This window comes from Archocentrus centrarchus, chromosome 11, assembly GCF_007364275.1.
Source record: "Archocentrus centrarchus isolate MPI-CPG fArcCen1 chromosome 11, fArcCen1, whole genome shotgun sequence".
Taxonomy (NCBI): Eukaryota; Metazoa; Chordata; class Actinopteri; order Cichliformes; family Cichlidae; genus Archocentrus; species Archocentrus centrarchus.
The window spans coordinates 16,591,272-16,610,041 of record NC_044356.1 but is presented as its reverse complement, the minus strand read 5'-3'; positions in this window follow the sequence as shown (position 1 = coordinate 16,610,041).

Genomic DNA, 18,770 nt, shown 5'->3' with positions numbered 1-18,770 from the left:
GATGGGTACGCTGTGGTCATAATGGGATGGACATGGTCAACAACAATGTTAAGATAGGCTATGGTGTTTAAATGATACTCAGTTGGTACTAAGGGGCCCGAAGTGTACCAAGAAAACCCCCCACATCATTACACCACCATCATCAGACTGAACCACTGATCCAAGGCAGGATGGATGCTTTGATGTTGTTTCATCAATTCTGAGCCTACCGTTCAAATGTCCCGGCAAAAACTGAGAATCATTAGACCAGACAATGGTTTTCCACTCTTCTATTCTCCATGCCTGGTGACCTTGTGTGAACTGTAGTCTCAGTTTCCTGTTCTTAGCTGACAGGAGTGGCACCCAGTGTGGTCTTCTGCTGCTATAACCCTCTGCAGAGATGCTGTTCTGCATACATTGGTTGTAACAAGTGGTTCTTTAAGTTACTGTTGCCTTCCTCTCAGCTTGAAGCAGTCTGGCCATTCTCCTCTGATCTCTGGCATCAGCAAGGCATTTTTACCCAGAGAACTGCTGCTCACTGGATATTTTCTCTTTTTCAGACCATTCTCTATAAACTCTAGAGATGTTTATGTGGGAAAATCCCAGCAGATCAGCAGTTTCTGAAATACTCAGACCAGGCCATTTGGCAACAACAACCTGCACTTGAAGTCACTTAAATCACCTTTCTTCCTTATTCTGATGCTCAGTTTGGACTTAAGCAGGTCATCTCATGTACATGTGATTGGCTGATTAGATACTTGCATTGGCAAGTGGTTGAACAGGTGTAACTAATGAAATGGCTGCCGAGTATATATTGTAAGTTACTGAATATGAGACAACTTCATACAAATCTAAGTAGTTAGGGACAAAATACACAAACCTCATCCAGTCCTCAGCTTTCTGCTGTTAGCAGTTAAAGAATACAAAATTATAATCTATGTAGAAAGAGAAACAAGGCTGAATTGAGTTGTTAGAACTCATCTGCATTTCAGTGATGAACCACTGTCTGGACTCTAAGCTACTATAAAAAGTAACTCTGGAAAATACCACCTTTATTTGGCTAACCGAATCCTCACATTGGCTCAGACAGGCTCTCTGAGCAGCACAGTTTACCTGTCATGGGGAGTGCTACTCAGGCTGTGGAGGCTATTGCATAATTTGTTGAGTCTCTTTGTGGAGCTTTCCAAAGTTTGGCAATGATGTAATGCAATCAGCATTATCCCAGTTTTTGATTGTAGCCTGATATTTTATCACTGAGTTTGAAAAGCATGCATGTACCACACAGGGAAAGACTTTAGGAAAGATCCTACTGAGGCACATTATGATCCAGTGTGTTTATTTATTTATTAGCTTTGATGCATGATGGATTCAGACCAAACATGTAGGTTTTACAACACCTCTGTGTTTTTTTTTTTTGTTGTTGCTCTTTTTCTTTTGGCAAAGTTTGTGAATGTGCACTCCAGATGTATATCATATATATTTTCATACAACCATGAAAAAACATGATCACCATGTAGGGATCACCACAGCGGATCATCTGCCTCCATCTCACCCTATCCCTAGCATCCTCTCAATGTCCTCCTTCACTACATCCATGAACCTTCTCTGTGGTCTTCCTCTTTTCCACTTACCTGGATCTCCATCTTCATCATCCTTTGCCCAATATATCCACTATCCCTCCTCTGCACATGTCCAAACCATCTCAGCCTTGCCCCTCTAACTTTGTCTCCAAACTGCTCGACCTGAGCTGTCCCTGTGATATATTCATTTCTAATCTCGACCATTCGGATCACTCCCAGTGAAAATCTTAACTTCAACTCTGCCACCTCCAGCTCAGCTTCCTGTCTTTTTGTCAGTGCCATTGTTTCCAAACCATACATCACAGAAGGTCTCGCTACCATCTTGTAAACCTTCCCTTTCACTCTTGCTGCTGTTCTTCTGTCACAAATCACCACTGATAGTCGTCTCCACATGCTCCACCCTGCCTGCACTCTTTACTTCACCTCTCTTGTGCACTGTCCATTGCTTTGGATGGTTGACCCCTGGTATTTAAACTCATCCACTCTTTGCAGTTTCATCGTTACACCTCTCTCCTTCTCATTCACACACATGTATTCTGTCTTGCTTCTACTGATTTTCCTGAAATTACTGGGCCTGCTTTGGTGTCTCTTACTGACTGGAGTAACAGCTTGTATTTTGGATTGCATTGCATCCTCCCAGTGGTACCCTAAACAACATTATCCCCAGCAGCACAGCCCCCCCTGCTCTGTTTTTAAAAGAAAGCATGTTTGGTTTCTGATTCCCTGCTCATTTTGGATTCGATATAGGAAATGATTACTTGAGGGTCAGAAATAATTATTACCTGCAATAACTCTTGCTTGAAAAAACAGGCATGTGGGCATTGCTAAAGACTTCTTAAAATCTGAACCTTTCCTTTCAGTATGTTGCTACTTTGAACAGACACCTGTGTCATGTGAATCATTAGCATGCTATTACAGATTAATTTGGGAATATGTTCTGTTTAAGCACTATCCATTTTTTTCTGTAAAAATTGGACACTAAAGCACCTCATAGTACTTGTCAACTGTTCTAGTGCTTACTCCCATATGCCACAGGTGAAATTAAGTTACCACAAATCAATTTCCGCAGTGCACCCGGGGTCCCTGAGGGCCTTCTCAGTCTCTTTCCTTTTCGAGCTGCACTGATTTATTAAAATGATCTTGCAGGACACATCACCACAGTTATAAAAGCATCACTTTGCCCCACTGTTGCAAATAAATAAATAAATAAATAAGCTCATGGAAATGTTTTCAGATGCAAACTTTCGGCGCAGTGTCCCTACTCCCGTGCGAGCTACTTGCCCACTGACTAAATGTGCAAGAAGAAACTCAGATGAACTTTACTACTCGTCGACATCGTTTTCGTCGGTAACAGTCGGCACGGTGGGCGGTCGGCCGTCATCGCTGTGCTGTATTTTTCTGGCGATACAAACTCCAGAGATGGTGCAGCGCAGGGCGGACTCTGCTGCCTCTGGAGGCGTTGGTTTTGGTGTATGCCTATCTTACGCTCTATCTCCGCCCTCGGGGGAGAGACTTCTCCGTGCACCTTTTTACGTGCACTGGCGTTAAATTAAAATTAGGGGTTGACGGACTGCAGGAGCGCAAAGGACACCGCGTCAATTTGGTACCGGATTCCCCCCTCTCCTCTCCTCCTCCTCCTCGTAATCAATTTCTGGATTATGGGGACGTCTTTGAGCCACGCAGGGTTAACTACAGATGCTTTCCAAGATTAGCTAGAAACATGGAGCACGTCAAAAAATGTGCATGAATCAGATTTTGCTCCAGTGCTGCTGCACATCTTTGTGATCTCGCTTGTAAATACGCCAGGATATTTATTTCAATGCTTCTGTGTTTTTAGTGCGCGCATTGTGCAGTACGGTTGTTGCTGCTTAGAGTTGGCATAGCCCACAGACATCACCTTCATAATCATTTTAATGTAAGTTAGGGCATAATTGATGCGCAGCCTTCCGTGGCTTTAACCGTAAGCAATGTGCTTTTAATCTCCGTGTAGTGCTTTTTAAAAAAATGTAAATACAAGCGACAAATGATGAACTAATTGGCTGTGTGGATCGGCAGACCAAATGCGCTAACAGGAGTACATATTATTCCCAGATTAAAAGGCGACGCAGGGGCTGTTTGAAGTCACATGCGCCCAGAACAAACAATTAAGATGACAAAAACGGTACCCAGGAGAGATTGTCTTTATTACCGAGGAAGCCGCATTCGTATCACATCACAGTTTCTGGATTGTAATAGAGTTGGGGGACAGGGAGCAGAGGAAGAAGAGAGGGAGGAGAAGCAGAGGAGAGCTGCTGAGCCGCACACCGGAGCCGCTGCTGAGGGGCAAGATTTGGCTTCAGTGGTGGACTGAGCTGAAGGTGAAGGGATCCCTATGACAGTCAGTTTCACCTTTTCCTCTGAAGCCTTCACACTGGACAAAAGCACGTATGGACACATTGCAGCATAGGTGAGGAACAAGAGGAGCTGCGAGTTGGCCTAATGAATAAAACAACTCTCTTTCACAGAGGACAGCACTGGGCTTTTATCTGGAAACCGTCTCTCAGGTCTGCACAAACTGATTCTACCTTCATCCCAAAAAGAAAGTAAACCTGCAACCTCAGCCACCCCCCCACTCCCAAGTGCCCTGCTGGAAACCCACCGGATACAGTCTGCATCCACAGATGTAACTAAGATTTCTTCATAAGGAAGTACCGTAATTTTGGGTAAGTGTTATTCTCAAGTGTGGACAGATGGATGTCATACTGTAAAACTTACAGTGTTTTAAGGATCTCTGCCTATGCACAGTCTTTCATTGATCTCCCTGTGAAGTATTCGCCTTGTATTAGTGACAGCTGGTGTGGTGATGCTGGCCCACCTCACAGCCTTAATATCTACAGCGTAGATAGGAGGGTCTACACCAGCTGTTCATGCAGAAGTGAAACTCAACAGACCTGCGCACAGCAGGCAGGTGTCCTGGTTCAGTGTGTCTCGCTGAACTTGGTTTTAAGGTGATGTTTTACAGGCTGTGTGACCTCTGATGACAGTAAAGGTTTGAGCCAAAAGTGGGACATCAGGACACGGTGATGCAAAACGATTTTACACAAACACCCGATACACTCTCTTGTATGTGTGTTTCAGTATGTTTTTTTTTTTTTAGGTGATTTTACACAAAACCAGAATGAACGGCTGTAAGGACCTGCTGGGTGTAATCAGAAGCTGCCCCCCCCCCTCTGACTTTGGCTTAATGGATGTTTATTAAGAATTCCCACTAAGGCTGTGACAATATCATAACAATTAATACTCATGAATTATAGAAATATCAGAAATATTAATATCTAGAAAAATGTCAGTGTTGTCAAATTCACCTTTAATTTTGTTTACTGTTTAGCAAAAGAAATGCACTCAAAATCCAAGCATAGGGCTGCAGAGACCTGTGAGAAAGTGTGCTAAAAGAACAGTTATCCTATAGTGAAACCCAGTGAAAGCGCTTCAGGACAAGAGCAACATGAAAATATCTTCCATGTAAGCTGTGATACTGTCACCTTTTAATTTGGAGTGCCAAACAGTTTTCATTTATATTATCTTATGTGAATTAGCAACATATCAGTATTAATTAAAATATTTATCCTCAGTACCCACTTATTGCCACACCCCAAGTTTCCACCACAGACTGTATATAAAAGGTCAGTGTAGCCTCCTTGTTGTTCTCCATAGGTTAGTGACCTGTTGTGATGCTCAGGTTGATTTTTGCCATCACGACCCTGGTGTTTTCAACCCAGACACGAGGAGCCGGGGGGGATCTGACTGAGAATCCGTGGGACACTGCATGCTAATATGTTAGCAATTTGTCAGTCCCAAGCCCTAAAGCATACCCTGGTTTATTCAGTAATATGTAAAAGTACCAATTGAGTAAACACACTGACTGGAAAAAATTACAGAAGTCGGAGATAAAAAGAGACAAAATCTCAAAAAGGATGTCCAGTTTTTTTACTTCTATAAACCAGACATCCTTTTGGAACCAGAGAAGTCTTCCCCTCCTGGCTTCCCTTTTCAGACCCAGATACTATGTCCATCTTTCATATACAGTCTATGGTTTGCACATACAAACTTCTCAGTATCTGCTATGTTGTGTGCAGCAGACCAGCTGAATTATAACTGTAATTTTCCCTAGAATGCCTCCCCATTGGTAAAAAAATGCTTTCATGAAGTTTCCCTAATGCGGAAAAAAAAGTTCATCGGTATCTAAGTATCTAAGCATGTGTTTTAAAAGATTTGCCTCTGAGGTGTATTTTGCTTAGATTCCTTATTGTGACTAACATTTAACACTTTGCGCCCCACATTCAGAAAAATTATATTCATTAATTTACTTCATTTTCAGGGAAACTTCCAGTTTAATGAATGCACAAACCTGCTGCTCTCTTCTCTTGGCAGTCAGTTACTGTAGAGTCAGTGAGACTTTGCTTGCACTAATTTCACTGATACCTGTAGTTTCTTAATGAGCTGTCTGTGGGTGTTGCACATTGAACACCTGCATGGACCTGCAGAGGGGGTGTGGGTTATCCATAATGATACATTAAAGATCTCATTTTTTTTTTTTAAAGATAAGACAAACTAAATTACAAAACTGGGTTATTTTACCCTGTCAGGTAGTCAGTTTACTATGACAACAAGAACTTTGGCAAGGCTCAGTTTAGTTACATAACAGAATTGGTTTTAGTGAATATCTATTTTAGGCCAAAATGGCATTTGCCAAGAAGTGTCCCAGTTTCACTGGACTTTGTACTGGGTTCAGTATGTGTATTTTGGAGGAATAGATGATTTGCCAAACTACGCATGAGAGATTTCATTTATTGCTGGTATTCCTCCATCTCCACTGGCAACAGATTGATGTTGGGACACTGAATGGCCACCATCTTCACGGTCCATTATGTCACACCGTCTCTGCACTCGGTAGGCTCTTTTAAACTGTTTCCCATCCTAATCCAAAAAAAAAAACCCCACAATGTAGTGAAGACAGCAGTGCTTCAGTTAATGAAACGTCTAAGGCTGCACACTTGATGGAATAAGATAAGTTTGGCTCACTCTGACTCATTGTCCCTCGCAGGATTTCCTCATCCTCCTCCATATGAAATGAGTATCTTCATAAGAAATGCCTGTTTCGTGAATCTCCTCCAGAAATTATTTTGTTACTTTAGCTGAAATAGAAAGATGTGAATCATGGATGTCTATTAATCTTTCTCAATTCCTCATGAACTGTTGAGAATCTGGACTCTTTGCCACTCTGTCACAGTTGTCAGCCGGGAGCCTGACAGCCGGCAAAGAGCCGATTCTGCTCCAGCACCAAGTTTCCGTCATAATTCTGCTGTTCTTCAGCCATCTTCAATGCAGTGCATGGAGGGGGCTTCTTCTTGCTGCCAAGGACAGAAAGGCTTTGTCAGTCTAGTTGAATGTTCTCTAAGAAAAAAAAAAAGGCAGTCCTGTCAATGAAATCCTGTCCTGCAATTTTCTCAAATTGTTTTCTTTTGCCTCAGGCCATGGATTTATTTCCCATCCTCCTTTTTTTTTCTGCCAACAAACAGAAAAAAGAGGAGATATTTTTTACTGTTCTGGTAGTTCTTCCCCATCCTGAACCTCTCCTCTAACTTAACACAATCTGACAAAGTAATACCTCATAACAATCATCAGCTTGCTCTCACAGAACTGCCCTTCAACTCCATCCTCATATTTTTCTCCCCTTAATCTGTTCTCTTATGGCCGCTGGAGTTATGCTACAGTCACACTAGGGAAAACAGTAGTCCGCGACCTCTCTGCATCAGTTGCCTTCTTCAAAACGCCTTTGGTACATCAAGACGGTGATAAAATGGCAATAAGATGGAGTCAGCAATTAACTGGGATAAAATGGCAAAAATTGCAAATCTACATTAAACAGAAATTCACGTTAGCTACTTACATTCAGAGTATATCCAAAACCTCATAGATTTGAAACAGGAATTTAGAAATTTTTCCACAAACACTGACGTAGTTGCTGCAGGACAGCAAAATGACACAGGCGCTTGGCAGCCTTGGTTTTATTTAGGAATATAACCAGCTGGGACTCAATTGAGTCAAGTCCCCTATTGTAAAAACTATGCATTGCAAACAAGTTGTGCTCATCAGTACAGACTGACTCAGATTGATTGCGACTTGTTGCCAATCTGTCTGTTCTTATTATAGTCAAAATATCTCTTTAGTCTTTATACTTTTATGCCTTTAGTGTATGTTATTGTGTTTTAGGTTTACTTGTTTAAATGAAACGGTTGCAGCTGTAACAATAGTAATTTCCCTTTGGGATCAATAAAGTATTCTAAATTAGACAGTAATTGTTTGGAGTCGTTTGCCAGTCTGTCTGAAAGTAACTGCAGTCAGTCCAAAAAAGGCTGTGAAAAACAGGTTGCGTCGCCTTGCAATTAAAAGTGGTCGCTCAGACACTGAGGGTGTTGCAGAGTAGTCTGTTGGTCGCTGCAACTATTTGCAGTTGGTTGCCGAATGTGGAAAAAATGCAGTGCAATCACCGGGCAAACACTGACCCCCACCCACCCCATCTTGTCACAAGGAGGTTGCTGTCCTATTTTAATTCTAGTGTGACTGAGCCATAGCACACCTCAAATTTCTGTGGGCTGTCTCCCTTGTCAGCATCTCATACAGCTGTGTTTAGGACAGAGGGACATGCCATAACTAGGATGTCATAAAATAAATATTTAAAATTTTCTGAATGACAGTAAAAATATTGCCTGTAATATGAGTTTTAATTAAAGAACAAGGTGTAAAAAGACGTGTGCAAGACTCCTCCTCTCACCTTTTCCCTCTTGGATGATTAACTGTCACTGGACAGAATGGGATAGGTGCAGCGGCTTTTTTCAGATTCATCTGTTTATGGTGGGGAGTGCTGTGCTCACCTACAGTTGTGAGTTTAAGGTGGATTTCTGTGTAGTTTAGAGACCAATTCTGCTCCAGTAGGCATCTTAAATTGAGTGTAATGTGAAAATCTAAAGCTGTCATTGGTTAAATACTCTGAATATGATGAGATATCTTGTATCTAGTATTTTTTTAACCTTTTAAATGAAACAAAAAACCACATTAGCATATTCACTCATACTTGATTTTTTTTTTTTAACAAGGCAGTGAGCAGAAATGTCCTTCTAACAAAAGCAGGAAATTGAACTTTTTAATGGCAAAATCATATCAGACACAAATCATCATTCAGAGCAGGGTATTTTTATACATCTTCCACCATACCTGGAGGGGATCCATGTCTGTAGGAATGCTTATCAATTAATCATGGTAGCGGCTTGTGGTTGTGCAGCATCATGACATTTAGCTTGCAAACCTAAAAAAAAAAAGAGATCAGCTATGATGGGGTGGATGCCGTGTTTTGCAGCCCAAAAATGGATATCTTTTTAATGACATGGACAAGTTTGTATGTTCACATGCTCTGCAGTAGGCCCAGATGGTACCTCTCATATTATTACATTTGAGTCATACAGCTAAACATCTGTTTTTTTTTGTTTTTTTTTCTGAAAGATAAGTTCCTACTGCTTTTTATCTATGGCATCATTTTACCAGGTAGATGAAGAATGATTCTACCTACAGCACAGCAAAAAGTAATTTTAACTCCAGATTCAGGGCTGTTTACTACTATCTACAAAATTACATTTCTCTTTATTCGATTTGTACAGTGTGACATATTCTCTATATTAACGTTGCTTCACCGTTACTTTCACAGACAATAACAGCTTCATATTTTTTCATTTGGTGTTTAAACCTTTTTTGTTTTGGTCATTGTTGTGTTGGGATTGTTAGTTCATCGATGTCAAAAACTAAAGTAAACTTTATTTGTGTCTGTGCCATATAGCTGCATGGACACATCTTCAAAGACGTGGCTGCCCCATCAGAGTCAGTTTGGGTTGGTTGGTCAAGCGGAGGCTTGCTGTGGTGGACCTGGAGTTTTAACCCCAAGTGAGTCAGTTTAGCCAAGACCCAGTCAAAGTCCTATTTTCTCCATTGTCAGCTTTGCGTAATGTCATTTTTTTAGTCGCTTCTCCAGTCTGTCATGGTCCAGTAAGGTTTTTATCTGTTATATATGTTTTTATATGTCCCCCTTAGTCTTCTGTTCTCTCCGAAATGCATCAACACCGCTGTTGCTGGTGGTTAACGAAGGGTTTAACATGCACTCTAGCCTCAGATGTGCCACTCTGCTCCCCTCCACCCACCTGCCATGCTTCCCAATCCTTTTCAGCACTATAAAGGTTTACAGAAGTATCTCAGCATATTGAGGATTTTTTACCACTCAATCCTCCACTGGAGCGTCACTCACCATCTGAGCCACGTTCCGAGTTTTATTTTGACATCCTCTAGGTTTGATAGCGCCATTTGCCTTTTACTCTGGCTTTGATTCACTCCTCCTTCCTCCTCACTGTGCTTCCTTTACCTCCCCAGATGAAAGCAGTCATTTCTTCTCCCTTCAGGGACAGGAAGAGAAGTAATTTTGTTAGCCAGCACAGCGTGTAAAGCCGTTGTTTTGCTTTCGACGTTAAGACCTGCACAATAATGCACTTTAGAAACAAGCAAACAAGAGGCGGTCGCTGCAGGGGTGATGGTTTTTGAGAATCGCCTTATTTTGATGTGTGATGTTGTGGACTAATAAAATATCTTAGTGGGGTGAGTGTCAAGAGGTCCACATTGCTTCTTGATCTCCAGGATTTCCTTCTCAGCTCTTTAATTTGGATCTGCTCATCTACGAGCATAGCATTAAAGCTTCTAAATACATTAGCAAAAGCGAAGGTAGTTTGACAGAGAGCAGTGCACAAGCAGCGAACATGTTCCTATGGTAACTAGGCCACACTTCCCTTGGCTAGTACACACACACACACACACACACACACACACACACACACACACACACACACACACACACACACACACACACACACACACACACACAAAGGGGGAGGAACAGGGAGGAGAGAGACAGAAAACACACGTGATGGAGAGCAACTCCAGATTGTTTATTTAGGTTACTGTTCTTATGTCTTCCTCCGCTCAGAGGCCATTTATATACAGTATTGTCTTGGCCTTCAGAAGTAGTTGTTACATTCGCTTTCTTTGTGTTTCTCCAAAAATATCTGCCAGTTTTCCAGCCGATCGCAGGTTCTTTCCCGTGGCTCCCTCGCTCCCACACTGCCCCTGCTTTCTCTCAAGCCCCTCCACCCACCTCTTCCTTCACATCCTGCAGCTCTTCTGTGCATTTAACTTTTACTTGATTACAGTGCTGCTTCTAAACATAGAACCAAAGTAGCTCTGAAGAGTCAGTCGTGTCGCTTGCTTTCTTAGGATAAAGCCAGCTGTCCACATTTTTGTTAAGCATCTTGCATTTAAGCATCTTAGTCTTTTGGGTGTACATGCTGGGCTCATTTAATGGAGCTAGTTAGACCACCATGTTTGGGTCTTTACTCGAACGGGATTTTAACTCTATTAAACAGCCCTAATGTTTTCTCACTTCACATTTAAGAACAGCAGGCACTTTAGGACTTAAGTATTAAGTATCTGATTCTCTAAATGCCAGCAGTTTGTGCCTCTCTGCACTCGGCATCTCCAGTGTCATTCTGTGTTTAGTAAATCACTGCTCACGCTTAAACCATGTCAAACCTCCCGGGGCAATGCTGCCGGGCTGTCAAAGAGCCACGCAGTTGATGCTGCAGGGCTTTGCTCCTGTCAGTCATGCAGGCTGATTGTTTGGACAGCTTGCTGTGAAAAAAATGGCCTTAACTTTCTACACTCATTACACTGTCTGCTGTTTTTCAGCACCTGTGACGCTGCACGAATTCATGATGGGAGATGAGCCGTGTTTAACTCAGAGTTACTTGGTAGTTGCTATTTAAGAGTTAAATACTGGCTTTGAGGAGCCAGTTCACACAAATCACAAAAATATATTTTATCACTTGCCTCTTATAATCAGCCTTATAAAGTTTAGACTATTTAATGTCAGTTTGTTGTGAATTATTCATCAAAAACGTCTTGTGCAACTGCAGCTTTCATCGGAAATCCTTTGTAACCAAGTAAATGTAAAAGGAATGAAAGAAAATAGTTCACCACCAAGTCAATGTTGTTATATTTTTTATATTATCATTTAAAAATTTTATAATAAATATAATGCCCTTATGTAATTCCATAACATATTCACTTGCTCAGTTTTTTCTAGAAAAGGACATAAATACTACTGCAGTAAACCCTGTAGTCTGGGACCAGAAACACTTCGTATATAATCGTATTATAAAGTAATAATACCCCCCCCCCCCCCCCCCCCCCCCCCCAAAAAAAAAAAAAAACCCTCTCATCTTACGTTAGTCACAAACCAAGTTACCTTTACTTTCGTCATATTGGGGCGGAGAGAATCTCAGAAATCTCAAACCTCACACTTTAAACATACTGGATATGTCAAAGATGATTTTGATCATTTTTAGTTTGTGTTTCACCGTTTTAAACAAAGAGAGCCTGACCACATTACAAGAAAGCTAGAATCACATCGTAGATGGATAGCTGGCCAGATAAGCTGCAAGTAAAGCAAAAATACAAACTTAGAATGACTACAGACCACAAACAAAACAAGAAAATACAGATTGAACCAAGGCACAAAAAAATAAAAGTCTCAAATAAAAATGGGGAGTCCAAAAATGTATGAAAAAATTACTGAATAGAAGAGATTTACATGGAATCTGGTATAGGACATTGTTTTATGCAGTACTGATGAAAATCTTAAGTCACCCCTCATTTCTTAATGTTTTGCTAGGAAAAATAGGTGCAAGGATTCAATGAACTATCTACATACATGGAACCATAGTATATAAGGCAAAAACATGCTCTGGGGAGGCCAGTCCGTCACTGCTAGCAGTCAATTGTGTGTTTTTCTATCCAGGAATGTGTTTACTGCACTGGCAGTGTGTTTGGGATCACTGTCATGCTGAAAAACGAAGCTGTTTCCAATCAGACGTTGTCCGGATGGTTTTGCATGGTGGACCAAAATATGACGGTACCTTCATAAATCCATCAATTTTGGCTAGCTCCCCAACAACACCGGCTGAAATGTAGCCCCAAAACATGACAGACCCTCCACTGTATTTTACAGATGGCTTTAGACGCTCACTGTTCTACCTCTTTGACCTCCTTGCGTACATATTGATAATTTGAACCAAAAAAACTTCACATTTGGATTCATCACTCCATCAGACCTGTTGCCACTGATTTTCAGTCCAGTTCTTGTGTAATTTGGCATACCTCAGCCTATTCTTCCTGTTTCCCTTCTTAAGAATGGCGTCTTGACAGCCACCCTTCCACTGATGAGGCTTCAGTGAACAGTAGATGGCTCAACTAAAGAGCCAGATGCATCTCTCAGGTCCTGTGTCAGGTCTTTACTGGATTTTTCCTGTTTCTCAAGGACATGACTTTCAGATGCTTTTCATCTGCTGTAGTTAGCTTTTTAGGCCTGCTACTTTTGTCCTCCACTTGTCCAGTTTCCTACAATTTTTCAAGGGCACACTGCACACCATGCTGAGATATGCCACATTTTCAGCTAATAGCTGTTTGGGACTCAACTTGTTGGTGGAAAAATACTATTTTATGTCTTTCAAACTGTTATCTTTGGCATTTTTCATAGATTCAGCTAAAGAAATGGGAACAAATTATGTGTTCTTGTGACAGGCTGCTAGTAACAAAGTGCCTAAAGATATAATTCAAAATTGGTTCTTTGCTAAGTTGTCTTCTATGTGTAGACACAGCACTGGTTCATCCATTGAGATGGGCGCCTTTTTTGTGTTTGAATGATTGATAGATCAGTGTTGAGTGGTAAAAAAATCAGCTGTAGATGGTCAGGTACAAGGACTGGATTGAAAAAGCAGTCAATGCCCAAATACAAACTTTGAAAGACCTTCAGAAATCCTGGAGAACTATTGCTCAAGAGGTGTTTTAAAATAGAGTAATATCTGGCTCCCTGGAAGCAAAATATAAAGAAATGAGGGGTGACATTTCAAGACTTTTGCAGTGTATTGTATATATGTGCAAATATTGCTGTAAACTTGATTAAATACAGTTAATATTGATGTAGCTGGAAAATCATATACCCCTGAAGATTTAGTCGCATCTAAAAAATTTCATGAACGTGTAACAGCATCCATACTTTATCTTTCTTGGAGCCCGTCCCAGTATAGAAGTGGTCTGTGGTCCCCACCTGCAGAACCACTCCTACCATGCAGGTTAACTTTTGATGCAAACCCTTGTGCTCAAGCAAAACCCCTGTAATAAAATATCAGCCGGTTGTTTCACTGGATTTGAAGCTTGGTATCATTATATAGGCAATCTGAACCACTTCATTTTCTTTTCAGTGAAAGTCATGAACTGGCAAAAGGGTTAAACTATAAAATATATTTGTTTTTATTAGTTATTAAATGCACAAAACTTCTAATCACTTGAAATGAATAGACAGTGATGAAATATTTATCCACACTTTGCTGATCCTATGTTCACATTACCATTAAGGTAGGATTAGGTCCGGCTACCTTGACAGTTTGACTTACATTATGGATACTGTCATAAAAAGAGCAACTTCCCATGGCATAATCACGGGTTGGTTGTTGACATGGTAGTATTTACTCATTGGAATTTCGCTATTATGGAGACTTCCATATGACATGAATATGACATCTGCCCCAGCAGGCCCATCTGTGAGTCACCAGAGGCTCCTTGTTGTCATAAGCTCCAGACCACTCATAACGAGATTTGGTGTATGTGATCTGGAAACGCTGTCACTCCAGGACAAACTGGATGGGACCATCCACACTGTGGACAGTCACGATAAATTCAAGCATTTTTTCTTAGTGAGTTCCGCTCCCACCCTCAATATACACTTCTCAAAAAAATAAAGGGAACACTCAAATAACACATCCTAGATCTGAATGAATGAAATGTTCTCATTAAATACTTTGTTCTGTACAAAGTTGAGTGTGCTGACAACAAAATCACACAAAAATCATCAATGGAAATCAAATTTGGTAACCAATGGAGGCCTGGATTTGGAGTCACACACAAAATTAAAGTGGAAAAACACACTACAGGCTGATTCAACTTTGATGTAATGTCCTTAAAACAAGTCAAAATGAGGCTCAGTATTGTGTGTGGCCTCCACGTGCCTGTATGACCTCCCTACAATGCCTGGGCATGCTCCTGATGAGGTGGCAGATGGTCTCCTGAGGGATCTCCTCCCAGACCTGGACTAAAGCATCCGCCAACTCCTGGACAGTCTGTGGTGCAACATGACGTTGGTGGATGGAGCGAGACATGATGTCCCAGATGTGCTCAATCGGATTCAGGTCTGGGGAACGGGCGGGCCAGTCCATAGCTTCGATGCCTTCATCTTGCAGGAACTGCTGACACACTCCAGCCACATGAGGTCTAGCATTGTCCTGCGTTAGGAGGAACCCAGGACCAACCGCACCAGCATGGTCTCACAAGGGGTCTGAGGATCTCATCTCAGTACCTAATGGCAGTCATGCTACCACTGGCGAGCACATGGGGGGCTGTGCGGCCCTCCAAAGAAATGCCACCCCACACCATTACTGACCCACTGCCAAACCGGTCATTCTGAAGGATGTTGCAGGCAGCAGATCACTCTCCACGGCGTCTCCAGACTCTGTCACATCTGTCACATATGCTAAGTGTGAACCTGCTTTCATCTGTGAAGAGCACAGGGCGCCAGTGGTGAATTTGCCAATCCTGGTGTTCTCTGGCAAATGCCAAGCGTCCTGCACAGTGTTGGGCTGTGAGCGCAACCCTCATCTGTGGACGTCGGGCCCTCATACCATCCTCATGGAGTCGGTTTCTAACCGTTTGTGCAGACACATGCACATTTATGGCCTGCTGGAGGTCATTTTGCAGGGCTCTGGCAGTGCTCCTCCTGTTCCTTCTTGCACAAAGGCGGGTTGTTGCTGCTGGGTTGTTGCCCTCCTACGGCCTCCTCCACGTCTCCTGGTGTACTGGCCTGTCTCCTGGTAGCGCCTCCAGCCTCTGGACACTACACTGACAGACACAGCAAACTTTCTTGCCACAGCTCACATTGATGTGCCATCCTGGATGAGCTGCACTACCTGAGCCACTTGTGTGGGTTGTAGAGTCCATCTCATGCTACCACGAGTGTGAAAGCACCACCAACATTCAAAAGTGACCAAAACATCAGCCAGAAAGCATAGGTACTGAGAAGTGGTCTCTGGTCCCCAGCTGCAGAACCACTCCTTTATTGAGTGTGTCTTGCTAATTGCCAATAATTTCCGCCTGTTGTCTATTCCATTTGCGCAACAGCATGTGAAATTGATTGCCAATCAGTGTTGCTTCCTAAGTGGACAGTTTGATTTCACAGAACTTTGATTTACTTGGCGTTATATTGTGTTGTTTAAGTGTTCCCATTATTTTTTTGAGCAGTGTATAATCGAAACATGTTAATAGATTATTTTGTAATCCTCACTACACTGATATAGGCCTCAAACACCATTTTATGTATTAGCATAAATGTAGATTTTTATCCTGCTTTAAAACGGTTCATTTGGATACAGAGTGGCATAATTAAAAGCACATTTACTGTCTTAATTTTGCTATTAAATACACTAATTCTTTAACTTTTTTTTAACAAACAGGAGGCTGTTTTATAAATATGTTGACTTCATTTAACCTACGACATCACATAGATCAAGCACAATATGTTTTCTGCTTTGTGTTTACATTCAGCTAAATAACCCTAAAACCTATATCTTTCTCCCTGTAGTATGGTCTGTGGGAATTTGGGCCATACTTGTTTTATTTATTTCTTTATTTTTGAGTCATAGTTGTGCATTCCAGACACAGAAACTCTAAAATAACATTATGAACCAATGAAACTGCGAGGGGCTGTTAACAGTTTTATATTATATGTGTGAAAACTTGTTCACGTTGTGTCTTGGGACTGGCTTTTTTTTTTTCTATTAAAGCCAACAAGCAGAAACTAATTACGGTATTATTTTAGGTAAAAACCCAACTTTTGTTTGATACTGTCTGAATACCTCATCTCAGGGTACCCGTGCAGATCTGATACCAGCCTTCAGCCAACATGCTAGTGCTGTGGCTCTCATTACACTGATTGCTGTTTGAAGATTTGAGCTCCACAAATTGTAATTACTGCAGTTCCCTTTGGTGATCCCCTGACTTCTCTCTCTCTTTTTTTTTTCCCATTTAAGAGAAGTGACTTTGAATTTGACAGTACACTAACTTTTAATCCAAGTATCATCATCAGCAATACTCAGGTTTGTGACCAAATACCTTCAAAACTAACGAGCTTCAGTGTACATTGGATTTAGCTCTAATTAGCAGCAAGTAAGTTGTGTGTACATCCCGTTCTCTATTTAGGCTAAAAGCAAGGAAACAGTTTCAGTGAGGGGGAAACAGTTGCATGTCTAGTGTCTAATTAGAGTGCTCATTATACCTAATATTATCATCCTAGAATGCAAACATCTGACAAGATAGAATTGTCATTATGAGTGAAAGCATGCTAGTGTTAATGTTTACCTCAGATCACCTCCTGTGGTGAATTAGAGCCTGACAGAGCCTCTGGCACGGCTGCAGCCCCTCAGTCTTATGGAGTGCTGGTGATGCTATGGTCCAGTGTTCTTTTTTGAAGTGTCCTATTATGTAAGGTAGCATGAGATGCCGGATTAGTGAGGTTGCCAGTTGTGACGGCATCATTGTTTCTGCTAATACTTAAATTCACCCTGAGACTGATTTGGTGGATTAACTGTATGGATATTGGTAATTTTGGTAGATTTTCATAAGTGATTGTATATCTTTTGGAAGACATCTGCAGAGAGATTACATGATTATTATTAAATTACTGTTTGTCGTGATCACTCAGTTTAAGGGGTGGGCCATTATTATATCCAGCATCTTTTACACCTGTATGAGTGGGAACCAAAGTATCTGAAAATGATTTTATTTAAATTATTTTAAAAAGCAAAGTTTCCAAATATGTATTAATAGAGATATACATGCTAAAGGTTGAGTATGTTTCTCCAACACCCACTCGCAGTCTTCCTCTTTCTGTTTTCTCCCTCTCTGTATCACAGTTAGCTAGAGGCTGTTGCCACCCACACACTCCGTCCTGACAGCAATTTACATTCAGAATAGCCCATGTGAACGCATCCATGTGTTCTAATATGTCACGTTTACTTAGATCACCACGTTCTGCAGGTGACTTTCTCAGTGGCAAGTGGGAATACATGCTAAATATTCCTCTGCTGGGTCATTAGATCCGTTTGCTGTCGCGCTGAGGAGCGAGGCGGTGTCAGGATTCAGCCCCACAATGGAAATATTTCCTCCGGTTGAGGAAGATTACCCCCTCGTGGCCGGCAGACGGGTCCGACCACTTCACTCACGCGTCTGTTGGGAGAAACAGATGCATTGTGTTGCGTGTTGGTGTGTTTCATCGTCTTTACTGTGCAGTTGTGTGCCTGTATCTTCTGCAGTTCAAGTAGAAGCCCTTGGAGTTGTTTCCATGGATACCAAACAATTAGCTGGGATTCAGAATAGAACCTGGAGAGTCGCCTATTTACAGGCTTTGGGAGTGAGGAAATCATAGGATGACAGAGTGTCTTGATTCTGCGTGCAAAGGGAAGAAAAAAACAGCTCCCGTGGGTAATGGGAAATTTCTAAAATAAATAAATAAATAAAAAATGCTCCAGCAGATCAATCAGAGACAAAAATAGAATAGCAGAGTGAATATGAACATGAAACAGGATCACGTTTTCTTATGTACTGTGAAAGATATGGCACGCTCAGAAGCTAGCTTAAAAAATGCATTCATATAAAAAAAGAATATGACCTTATTGTATAACCTGGGCTCACTTAAGGGCCACATTTTAGCTTTCGACATGGCTCATTTCCCCCTGATGTTTCTTGTTTATTACAAAGGTTGAACAGCTGTGTAGCTGAAAATATGATTGTTTTTCAAGAATAAAACCTCCACTTCTGGGGGAATGAGGAAGGGCTAAATATAGATTGTGTTCCCAAAGGTTTGCATAGAGGATAAAGGTACCACGAGCAGTCTATTATCTTAAGAATAGTTTGATAATCTGGGAATTACATTTGTTTTCTTTCACACATCATACCACATTCATATCTGTGTAT